Raw genomic sequence first — 13,589 nt, forward strand, 5'->3', positions numbered from 1 at the left:
ATGCAAATAAACAAACAGAGGATTCTGGGCTCCATTGTATCCTGGAGAAAAAATCTTTGTTGTAATCCTTTGCATACCTTTCTGATGAGAAAAAATAATTTCTTAAGGAACATTTTATTTCTGCTTTCTTTTACTTTTTATTAATAGATTCTTTTTTTTCTTTTTCTTTTTTTTTTTAATGCAATTCTTCCACCATCTTTATTCTTCATTTTTCTATCATTTCTTTCTTCCTGAGTGGCCAAAAGTTCAGGTAAAAGGTTCATATATGGCCAAGTTCTTTCCCCTGACCTATATATAGTTTAAAGAAGACCACAAAATTCCAAGAATCCAGAAGACTGGTTAGCATAATAGTTATACTTAAAAATTGATCTGAAAGTGAGAGCTCCATTTTATCGACATGTTCAATTCTCAAGTACACCCAAGATGTCCTTGGCGGTATTCAATCCTTCATAAAGTGGAATCATGATCGATCGAGATCATCTTGCAATGCAATTAATGATGCTAATGGTTGGGCCATTATCTTGCTTTTCTTGGGACTTTGGGGTTGAGTAGGCCTTGTAATATATATTATTCCTTTTTGGTTGTGGCCTTTATATCACATTTACGGTGTTTACTATGTTTATTATTTTAATAATAAACATATACGGTATTATGGATATTTCTATTAATTTAGATTACCGTAAATATGGAATCGGTATTATGGTTATTTCTATTAATTTAGATTACCGTAAATATGGAATCGGTTAATTGATTTTAAAATCAATTAACGATATTGTTTCTTTGATGGAAGGAAACAAATACGGTGTTTACCATTTTTGAGGGTCCCTAACCTAGCCTATAAATAGAGTGCCTGTGTACACCATTAGTACAGCCATCAAGCAATAGGCATAGGTTAGAAGACACTCATATTTTGTTCCTAGAAGTTCTGAAGAAGTGCTTGAGCAACAATGGCCGGAGGTATGCCTCTTCTATGTTCTTATTATTTCCGCTGCGCATGTTAGGTGAAAATAATGTGTTTAATTATTTTCTAACATGTGGTATCAGAGCCAGCCTCTGTGCTATTTTGCTTAGCATATAATTTTATGCGTTATCAATATTGAATCAAGTATTTTTTTGTTATCAATATTGAATCAAGTTTATTTTATTTGTTACTGTTCATCATTTTTGTTTACACATTATTGCAATATTTTGGTTCTAAATTGCAATATTGAGTATTGCTTTTGTCTATATACTGTGATGAAACGCATGGTTTTAATCTGTAATTTACTGTTCATCATTAAAAAATGACTGTTTTGCCCCTGCCTGGAAACCAAGCTAGAAACCCCTCTGGTTTGCCGTTCGAGTGCCCCTACAGAAAAAGCGGCGACCCTTGGGCCGCCGTTCTGGTACCACAAGCAGTGGCCAAAAGGCCACTGCTTCTGCAGTAAAACGGCGACCCTTGGGTCGCCATTCCGGCACCACAAGCAGCGGCCGAAAGGCCGCTGCTTCTGCAGTGAACGGCGATCCTTGGGTTGCCGTTCTAGCACCCAAGCAGCGGCCCCTTGGCCGCTGCTTCTGCGTAAACGGCGACCCTTGGGTCGCCGTTCCGGTACCACTTTCGGCCGCTGCTTCTGCAGTAAATGGCGACCCTTGGGTCGCCGTTCCAGCACCCATGCAGCGGCTCCTTGGCCGCTGCCTCTGCGGTAAACGGCGACCCTTGGGTCGCTGTTTCAGCATTCTAAGCAGCGGCTGAAAGGCCGCTGCTTGTGCAGTGAGGTCGCCGTTCCCGCTGTCCCAGACAGCAACGGCCCTTTGGCCGCTGCTTGTGCAATGAACGGCGACCTTTGGGTCACCGTTCCCGCTGTCCCAGACAGCAACGGCCCTTTGGCCGCTGCTTCTCCAGTTCACGGCGACCCACAAGGGTCGCCGTGGTCGTCAGGGAGGCGGCCTCTCTTGGCCGCCGCATAAGGGGCGGCGGCAAGGGTGGTGGCTAGGGTTTCAACCCAAAAGAATATGACGGGTCGGGTCGGATCTGGTTATTATTTGGTTAGGGTTTAAAACCCAACCCCACATCAAGTGGGCTGACCCGTATCCAGAACCCAACCTGACATTACGGGTCAGCCCAATCCAGAACTGGGCCTGTTCAATAAAAATAAAAATAAAAAATAAAAAAAAGGAGGGACTAAGGCCTTATGGGGTTTAGAGCTTGGGTTCACTAAGGGGCTTAAGGCTACATGATGAACCATTGGGCTATATGTTTATTGTGTCTTTTTAATGCAATATTATTTACCTTAAGGTTTAAATTATTGTGTATTGAAATAATTTGTTTATTTAATACATAATTGTATATTTATAAATTGGTTGATGCCTAGACCTAAGGGATAATTAGCAAAACCTAATATGTTAGTGTGGGTTTATGGCGCTATCTGAGAATGCAATGTCGGGGAAAGTTCTGGCAAGGAAAGTCTTGGGATTTAAGTGTGTCCGGTGTGACTCCCCTCACTTTCCTGGGAGCTCATCTGCTTGCACCTTGGAGAATGCTCTTTACCTCATTTACGTGTTGGTTTGTTTTATTCCTAGGGTCATTTGTGGGCATCTATAAAGTTATTAAATGTTAATGAAGTCGCAATTATTATGATAATTTGAGAGAGCCAAAGCATCTCAATTTTGAATAATAATTGCATCAAGTTTAATTATATGAACTTCATATGGAAAAATTAACATCGTATTGTAATTAACTCATAAATTTAATTACCTATCCCCAAAAGGAAGTTTTTATTTTTATGACTTTATTAGAATAAGATAATAAATTTAGTATTAAAAGTAAAAATTATTTCGGTTGCCCAAAGGTACGGGGAATTTTTATTTATTAATATTTAAATTTATTGGTCTTATTAATAAGGAGTAAATTTCATGCGTGATGCAACCTTTGCCCAAAGGTAGGTTGAAATTTACTATTTAAATTAGCATTGACTGATTTAAATTAAAGTCACTTCATAGCACTTAAGTAGTTTTGTTTTTCCCTTGGTTCTTGCAGCTATACCTGCTGAATTATTTGATGGTACTTTTCATGTTCCGAAACTTAATGGTAATAATTTTACTGAATGGAAAGAGAACTTGCTCTTTACATTACGGTGTTTGGAATTAGACATGGCACTCCGGACGGATGAACCACCCACTTTAACGGATACCAGTACTGCACTAGAGATGGCTAAACATGAAAGGTGGGAGCGATCCAATCGCCTCAGCTTAATGTTTATGCAATCTCACATTGCCAAAGGCATTAGGGGTTCTATCCCTGAATGTTCTAAGGCTAAGGATTTTTTGAAAGTCGTTGAAGCACAGTTTGTGAGTTCAACTAAAGCCATGGCCAGCACTCTAATGAAGAGACTATCAAGTCAAGCCTTCGACAGTTCCAAAGGTGTGCGTGAGCACATCATGGAAATGAGGGATATAGCAGCTCAATTAAAGTCCCATGAGGTTGAGATTTCCGAATCCTTCTTGGTCCATTTGGTTCTCAACTATCTGCCTCCTCAGTATGGTCCCTTTAAGATTTCATACAACACACATAAGGATAACTGGTCAATTAATGAACTCTTGACCATGTGTGTTCAAGAGGAAGAGAAATTGAAACACGAGAAACCAGAAAGTGTTCACTTGGTTACTCGTACTAAAGCAAAGACTAAGAAAGGCAAGGCTGCCCACCACTCCAAGAAAGGAAACAAGATGTCACTCAAAGGCAATAAGGATGCTTGTTTCTTTTGCAAGAAGGAGGGGCACATGAAGAAAGAATGCCAGAAATACAGAGGAAGTAGAATTAAGAAAGTCCTCTAGAATAAGGAGACCAGCAATCTCTACAGATTATGTTGTATACCTCCAAGAGTCTGACTTTGATGTTGGACCTAAGGTTGATCCAAGTGTGTTTTCACAAGCCATGAGTGGGGATAACTCCACACTATGGTACCATGCCATGAAGGAAGAGATGGAATCCATGGCCAAAAACCAAGTCTGGGATCTCGTTGACTTACCAAAGGGAGCTAAAGCCATAGGCTGCAAATGGGTTTACAAAACCAAAATGGATGCTTCTGGTAATGTTGAACGATATAAGGCTAGACTTGTGGCCAAGGGTTTCACTCAAAAGGAAGGCATTGATTATCACGAAACCTTCTCTCCAGTATCAAAGAAGGATTCATTTAGGATAATCATGGCATTAGTAGCTCATTTTGACTTAGAGTTACACCAGATGGATGTGAAAACAGCATTTCTGAATGGGGATCTTGATGAAGAGGTTTATATGAAACAACCCGAAGGCTTTGATGATGATAGCAAGAGAGCTTGCAAGTTGAAGAAATCTATATATGGACTAAAACAGGCCTCCCGTCAATGGTATATTAAGTTTCACAAGGTTATTACCTCATTTGGATTTACTGAGAACCTTGTTGATCAATGTATATAACTTAAGGTCAGTGGGAGTAAAGTGATATTTCTAGTCCTGTATGTAGATGATATTTTACTTGCAAGCAATGATTTAGGTTTGCTACATGAAACTAACAGTTACTCTCTCAAAGCTTTGAAATGAAGGATTTGGGTGAAGCCTCTTATGTCATTGGCATAGAGATTCACAGAGACAGACAACAGAAAATATTAAGACTGTCTCAGAGGGCCTACATTGAAAAAGTTTTAGAGAGATTCAAGATGAGTGACTGTAAGTCTAGTGTGGCACCTATTTCTAAAGGAGAAAGATTCAGTAAAGACCAGTGTCCCAAAAATGAGTTGGAACAACAGCAGATGAAAAGTATCCCATATGCATCTGCAGTGGAAAGCCTGATGTATGCTCAAGTCTGCACCAGACCTGATATTGCATTAGCGGTTGGAATACTGGGACGGTACCAAAGTAATCCGGGATTAGAGCATTGGAAAGCTGCCAAGAGGGTCATGAGATACTTGCAAGGAACCAAGGGTTACAATTTGACTTTCAAACAAGCTGATAGTTTGGAGGTCTTTGGGTATACAGATTCAGACTTTGCTGGATGTGTAGATAGCAGAAAGTCTACTTCAGGATATATCTTTCTTCTAGCTGGAGGGGCTATATCTTGGAAAAGCAGCAAGCAGACTATAGTTGCTACATCTACCATGGAGGCAGAGTTCATTGCATGCTATGAAGCCACTACACAGGCACTGTGGTTGAGAAACTTCATTGGTGGACTAAAGATTGTCGATTCAATAGCAAGACCCATTAAGATCTTTTGCGATAATTCTGCTGCAGTTTTCTTCTCTAAGAATAACAAAAGTGGAAGCAGAAGTAAGCACATCGACATCAAGTATCTTAGTGTTAGGGATAACATTAAGAGACGTGAAGTTTCTATTGAGCATATTAGTACAGAATCAATGGTTGTGGACCCCATGACAAAAGGTTTACCGGTAAAACAGTTTAAAGGTCATGTGGACCATATGAGACTTGTTGATTCACTTTGTACTCTCTTTTGATCTATAGACATAAAGTTAATGTAATAAAGTTTATTGTGCACATTTGTTATTTTTATCCATGAGGATAAATAAAGTTGGACCCGAATGACTTATAGGAAGTTCATTCATAAAGCTTGATTATCCATAAGGTACTCATGTAAGGAGTGTTTTACATTGTGATACATGGAAGGGACGACCTAATTTTATAATGGTTTTACCGCCATGATTCGTGTGAAACACTTTTTAACTGAGTTGGAGGATTCCATAAAAGATTGGCCAAAACTAAAGAACCTAATACCATATGGTCATGTGTTATAAAGTCCAAGTGGGAGAATGTAATATATATTATTCCTTTTTGGTTGTGGCCTTTATATCACATTTACGGTGTTTACTATGTTTATTATTTTAATAATAAACATATACGGTATTATGGATATTTCTATTAATTTAGATTATCGTAAATATGGAATCAGTATTATGGTTATTTCTATTAATTTAGATTACCGTAAATATGGAATCGGTTAATTGATTTTAAAATCAATTAACGATATTGTTTCCTTGATGGAAGGAAACAAATACGGTGTTTACCATTTTTGAGGGTCCCTAACCTAGCTTATAAATAGAGTGCCTGTGTACACCATCAGTACAGCCATCAAGCAATAGGCATAGGTTAGAAGACACTCATATTTTGTTCCTAGAAGTTCTGAAGAAGTGCTTGAGCAACAATGGCCGGAGGTATGCCTAAAACTCTTCTATGTTCTTATTATTTCCGCTGCGCATGTTAGGTGAAAATAATTTGTGTTTAATTATTTTCTAACAGGCCTGCCTTTTCATGAACAAGTTGCAGATATATATATAGGACATTTTTCTCTTCCATACACCAGGTTTTTTTTTTTTTTTTTTTTTGATAAAAAACTACAAGTAATAAAAAATAATAAAAGAGAAAACTAGGGGGATTTAAATCACTAGTAGGGATAGCAACTGTAGGGGAGAGACAAAATCGGAATGCTTTCATGAAAGCCAATAGAGACGTCCATCTAATAAGATTGTGCGAAAAACTTAATGAATAGAACAAACTGGAATGAGGTTTAAAGCTCTGGAAATGAAGGGATCCGATTGCCAATTCATACATGGGGGTTGAGGAAGGCATAAATTAACTACAATTTGCAAGTCACCCTATCTCTACAATTGTATCAATCCAGGAAAAAGTGCTAGCCACATCTGCACTATCACCTTAAAAAAGATTAGTCAATTTTGAACTTTCCTTAAATCCTTTATAAAATTTAGTTTCACCTAGTAACTAAACAATGTAAGTCTTAACACCTACGAATATTTTTATAACTCACTCACTTTATGTGAACTATTCATCTTCATAATATGGGACCAGGTTGTTACAGCAATAATATTGACATATTGCTAAGCGCCTCCTTCACTGCATGCGTATTTAATGGCAAGTAAAACAGCCCTAGCTAACCTCACCCATCGAAGGATCGATCCCCCGGGGAGAATTTTTCAATTTGTTCACGAACAAAGGACTTTCTTTTTCTTTTTCTTTTTCTAATGGGAGAGCACTCACGTTGGACTAGTCAAAATAGTTAAAAGGAACAAAAATTTCAAAAGAGCTCTACGTACATCCTGCTAGCCAAAATATAGCTAATTAAGGACTTGTGTAGCTCAAATATTAGTAAAAATTCGATTGGCAAGTGGATTGGGATTGTCATTATGCTATCTTTATCAAATTTCTTATTTCTTATGGTCTGAATCTAGTCTTGAGAAAAGGAGAAGTTTATCGATCTATATGTCATATATACATAGCAGCAGTAATCTGCATATGCCTGAACAGGCAACTTATCAAAAGGCAGACCTGAATCATGCTGAGAAGCAAATACGGTCAGTCGGGTCAGATCCAAAGCTTCTTCATGATATGCCAAGTTATTGAAAAGTACGTAACTATAGTTTCCTGGCCTAGAACGTGTAGAAAGTGGAAATAGATAAGTGCAAAGACTCCCTTGGATTTGTTGAAAGCTTTACTGGCCCAATCCAATGATGGCTTCTATATATATGACCTACCACTATCACAACACTCTTTTGTTTCACTATGAATGTATTTTTTTTATTTTTTAACAAGCGTCGTGATAACAAATCCTTTAAGGCGAATAAGAAGCTTATATATCTGTATATAGATTGTCTTAATTAATTGTTATAAAAGGTTGTAAGTACATGTACTATGCATATATATTGCATATTCATTTATTGATTTTCTGAATTTGACTATTCTAATTAATTTCTAGACTAATTTTAACTTTAATGTGTTAATCAAAAGTTTTCCCTTTGCTAACAAATTTTAATGTACGTCAATCGGCTGGTGATTGTTTATCTTTGGGTTTTGTATAAATTACTATTGCAGAATTTTTGTTTCTATTTTCCTGCATAATTACGTTTCATTGTGCCTTGAGGTCATAACCCGATCTTTCACTACCAATTTCTACAAAAAAGGTGCTTTATTGCATTAATATATCATTATTGAGACCATATCATATCATATAAACAAGCTAGGTAATGAGAGCTAAGGAGCCAACTCACAATTGACACTCAACAAGAAAAGATCCTACATTATCACCAGCAAGAGAAGATTCTGCAACCTTATATTATGCAGATTACATAAGGAATAACAATCAAGTCTATCATATTTGTAATTAAAACAATTCCACAATGTAGGGAATTGTCTTTTAAAGTCACAAGTGCCTTGTGTATAAATTGTTTTGTGCACCGTTGATAATAACACAGAAAAGGGAGAGTTACAAAGCATCTCAGTGGTTTTATCTTTTAATCATTCTAAGCTCAATACTAATATATTCCAAAACTAATTATAAAATGCAAGAATTAATGCAAACAAATTATGATAACAAGCTCATAACCCGTGCTATGCGCGGGATTCTTCCTTATAATTTAATTTCATAATAAAAAATAAAAAAAAAATGGAAGAAGAGAAGCATAGAAAATATAAATAAAAAATGAAAACTGAAAAATACTAATATAATATAATAGTGTTATCTTTTCTGTACTACACAGAGTAATAAAAAACTACTCAATAAACATAATATACTAAAAAATATCATACCCCGTACAAAAAACAACCATAGGAAACTCTCTCTCATCATTATTTTCTTGAATTTAGTGTAAAATTTATAAAAGATAAAATAAGCAATTTGAATGTAAAATAATATATTAATTACATAAAAAATAGGGGAAAAAAAGAATAAGAGAAAACGAAATAAGAGAACCATATAAAATATAGACAAAAAATGAAAAATGAAAAATACTAATAGAATAGAATAGAGTTTTCTTTTCCATATACTTTTCCGGTTCATATGAAACCTTGAAAATCAATATTTTCTATCAATTAAGCACGTTAACAATGTGCATTATATAGGGAAAAAAAAATCAATGAACAATGTAAATTGAAAAATCGTCATGCCTTGTACCAAAACAACAATTAATGTAAACTTTTTTTTTATGGTTTCCTTGAATTCAATGTAAAATTTAGGAAAAAAAAAAAAAAAAAAAAAAAAAAAAAAAAAAAGCAATTTGAACAAAAAAAATAATATAAATTAGGAAATAGGGACAAAAAAAATGTAAAGAAAGAACAAAATCATAGAAAATAAAGTAAAAAAAAAAAAATGTAAAAAGATAACCACTAATATAATAGAAAATAACTATTTTTTTTTTTTATATACGTTTTCCAATTCCAAAGAAATTTATAGGTATGAAAGAAACTACGGCCAAATAGATATTTTTTAATTTGACCATCATACTTATATATAGCCTAAAAGAAACTACTTTTTCAACATAAATAAAAAAATAATATAAATTATCATTGCAAAAATAAGAATAGAAAATCAAATCAGAAAGACAGAAGCATATAAAATAAATACAAACATATTATTTACAATTCTAATGAACACAGCCTCGACAAACATAAAAGGCAAACTAAAAAAACAAAGGATATAGCAGTATTACAAACATAAAAGGTTATAACAATAGCAAAAACTTTGTTCTCTTTGCTTTGAGCACTACTCTCCGGTAATGTAAACAACATTGCAGTTTTGCATAACCACAAACCATTACTTTTCCATATATTTATTTGAGAAAGCGAGAGATATTGTAGTGACTTTTGACATTTCCTAAAGAAAAAAAACTGACATTTGACTCTTTGAAGTTTAGTTTGTAACAGACATTTAGTGGGAGTGGAAGCGGTGTTTGAGAATTTAATGATAACAAAATTAGATGTTTTTATTCATTTTCTATTCAATGAAAGAGATTTGATTAGGAATATTAAACGCACCATTTATTTCACTTGAAATACATGGAGCAGTTCAATTTTACATTTTTTTTATTTTTTTTTTTTATTTTTTTTTTTTTTCAGTTTTACTTGAAGGAAGAGAAAGAGTTAGAAATTAGTGAGAATTTAATGACAAAAAAAAAAAAAATTGACGTTTCTATTCATTTTTTATTCAATATAAGAGAGTTAATTAGTCATATTAAATACACCGTTTATTTTACTTGAAACACATAGACTGGTTTAGTTTTACTTAAATTATCAGTTTTTTACTCAAATGACCGGTTCAATATTTAAAAAGTACGGATTAATGCCGTGTGTCCTAATTCTAGGCCAACTCTAAGTTGGAACTTGTCTTATATATATATATGATATATGATATGTTTCAATAAAAATAAAATCTATATAATTTTGAACATTAAAAAAAAAAAAAAAAAAAAAAAAGCATTTCAAATTTAATGCTTAATTAATTTTTTGTGTTTTAAAAACATTTATATTCATTTTGTGCACAATAATCAAATAGAACGGTAGAAATTAGTGAGAATTTAATGACAAAAAAAAAAATTGAGGTTTCTATTCATTTTTTATTCAATATAAGAGAGTTAATTAGTCATATTAAATGCATCGTTTATTTTACTTAAAATACATAGACTGCTTTAGTTTTACTTACATTATTAGTTTTTTACCCAAATGACCGGTTCAATGTTTAAAAAGTATGGATTCATAGCACGTGTCCTAATTCTAGGCCAACTCTAAGTTGGAACTTGGCTTATATATATATGATATATGATATGTTTCAATAAAAATAAAATCCATATAATTTTGAACATTAAAAAAAAATCAAATTTAATGCTTAATTAATTCTTTAGTGTTTTAAAAACATTTATATTCCTTTTGTGCACAATAATCAAATAAAATTTTTGCTTTTTTTAGCTTTAAAAAGCAGAATAACACTTACAAAAAATAAGTGAAAATCGTAAAAATTACATAAAAGAAAAACAAATATCCCATAAAATATTTAAATGAATTAAAACATAAGACCCTTATTTTTAGTTTAATTCATATAAATTAAAACATGTTAAAATCTTTGTTCCCATAGGCGTAGTTTAGAATGAAAATAAGTATGAAGAAGAAAAATAGCAAGAAGAAAACCACGATTTTGATTATCAAAATAAAAAATAAAAAATTAGCAGGAATTTTTTTTAATATCGATGTAATACCTATTATATTTCAATCCTATATAATTATGAACATTCGAAAAAGCAAATGAACAAAAAAAAAAAAAAAAAATCTCATAAACATTCAAATAAAAAATTGTTCAACCACAAATTTCACAAACAAAATGGAAACATATTTAGATTTAAACTAAAAATATAAAAATACCAAAGAGTCATACTTATATCATTAATCGATAGAGAGAGGCTACTTGTGTATCATTAATAGGGAGAGAGATTAAATCGACCGGTACAATTTTATTTAAAAGACCGGTACTTAAATGACCGGTTTAGTAACTAAAAAATATGGGTTCATGCCACATGTCACTATTCTATGTCATTCTAAAGAAGAACTCAACTTATATATATATATATATATATATATATATATATATATATATATAAAAGCTATTATCAAAAGTAATTAAGAGCGTAAAAATTGAAAGCTTGGGCCGAATTAAAAGATAATAAAGCCAGTAGATAATAAGTATAAGTATGATGCGATTATGGTGCTTGGCTTAATTAATCGTTGGCTTAATTAATCGATGTGGGACCTCTAATTTAATGAAAGGGGAAACACTAGCGAAAGGCGAAATGCCCCTACTCCTGTAACCAAACGGTATCTTTTCTGTTAAACTTAACAAAAATTAGGATAACACCGTTCTTTTGCGCCAATAATGCGTACTTCAGGATCTTAATTAACGTTCATTCTTGTAACGTTGCTCTCTGTTATCCTCCCTCATTTTCCCACTCACAAGTCACAACCATCATAAAGGAGAACCACTTGACGACATGTAATTCCGTCAAATCTCGCCTCCCAAGGCCAACAAAAACCTATCCGTGACTAAAAATATAATATTAAACAAAAATACCTATACCTGAATCTTTGAAAAAAAATTTAAATTTTTTTTTTAAAAAAATAAACACAGTAATATTTTTAAAATTTTTGATAAAAGAGTTGAAATAAAAAATAAATATATTGAATTAATACTTTAAAAAGTGGTGAATGATGGAGAGTTATAACTAAATTTTTTACCCAATATATAATATCATACCACTTGGCGGAGGGTTGGAAAAGTGAGTGTAGCATTTGCCTATTTTTAAACATTGCACTGAAAGATATTTTCAGGGGTGGGCAAATTATCCGCCTACCGCCTACCGACCGCATACCGAACTGCAACCGAACCGACATTAACCGCCTACCGACTCTACCGACAAAATTCGGTTCGGTAGTCGGTAGAGATTTTTTAACCGAAAGTCGGTTCGGTTCGGTAGACGGTTCGGTTGCACTGTTAACCGACTTACCGAACCGAACCGAACCGAAAATTAACCGACCGTTTTAACCGAACCGTTGAAACGAAACGACGTCGTTTTAGTAGATCTTTTTTTTTATTATTATTAAAAAATCAAAACGGCGTCGTTTTATCACACTTGAAACGACGCCGTTTTCTGAGACTATATATTCATCGCTATTCCACATTTCCGCGGTTCCACCTATTCGCTTCAAGCCTTCAACGTGAAGCCTTCAAGACCTAGGTTATTCGGCAAAGTGCAAATCGGCAGAAAGTGCAAAGCCTTCAAAGTGCAAATCGGCAGAAACTGCAAACGGCAAATCGGCAATCGGCAGACGGCGTCACGGCAATTGCCGCAACCCGCAAAATTCCAGCCTCCAGAGACCGGAGTCCAGGCTCCAGGCCTCCAGTTCTAGCCGGACCAGCCCATTGCGGCACTGCCCACCCCACCCGGCCACCCCAACCGCCTCCGGCCTCCCCACCTACGGACCTACCCGTAAGGCCGTAACCCATCCTCTGATTCCCCTCCTCTTTCCGAACCCTAACCGGCCGACTCCACCGACGGCCGACGCAGCGGAGGCCTGCTGTTGCCTCCCGGCCTCCCCTACGGTCCTACCCCTCTGGGCCCTCTCCTCAATCCTCAGACCTCAGCTAACCAAACCCTAAGGCCTGGAAGTTCGGACTCCGGAACCGGAAGACTCGACGTTTGCCGTGGACCGCTGCCGTCCCCTCCCAGGCTCCCACTCGGTCGGAAATTGTCCGTCTGTCCCCTTCTGTCCGCCTGTCCGGTAGCTCTCTCTCTCTCTCTCTCTCTCTCTCTCTCTCTCTCTCTCTCTCTCTCTCTCTCTCTCTCTCTCTCTCTTTTAGTCTTAGTTAGTAGTTACTAAGTACTAACTTACTGTCTAGTGTCTTAGCCAATTGCATAATTGCATTTACTCATTTAGTCTCACTGTCTCAGGCCTTCATGGCTTCATACTAATTGCTAAATATCAATAACCGAATGGTTTAGGTAAAAACAGAGAAAACAACTCCTTAAACAACTCTGATGGTTTTGGGCGTGTTCTTTGTCTGTTGTGTAGTTTGTTAGATTGTGGTAGGGATTATGGGTTGTTTGATCCTTTTGCCCTGTGATTAGCTTGTACCTTTAGGTGTGATTCTTTGGTGTTTGGTTTTATAAAGTTTTTTGATTAATGATTAATGAACCATTTTTTAATTTTTTTTTTGAAACAGCCATTCATACTTTAACAAGAAGCACTGAAGCAGAACAACTGAAGAAGAAGCTAGAAGGCCAACGATCCA

This window comes from Alnus glutinosa, chromosome 12, assembly GCF_958979055.1.
Source record: "Alnus glutinosa chromosome 12, dhAlnGlut1.1, whole genome shotgun sequence".
Lineage (NCBI taxonomy): Eukaryota > Viridiplantae > Streptophyta > Magnoliopsida > Fagales > Betulaceae > Alnus > Alnus glutinosa.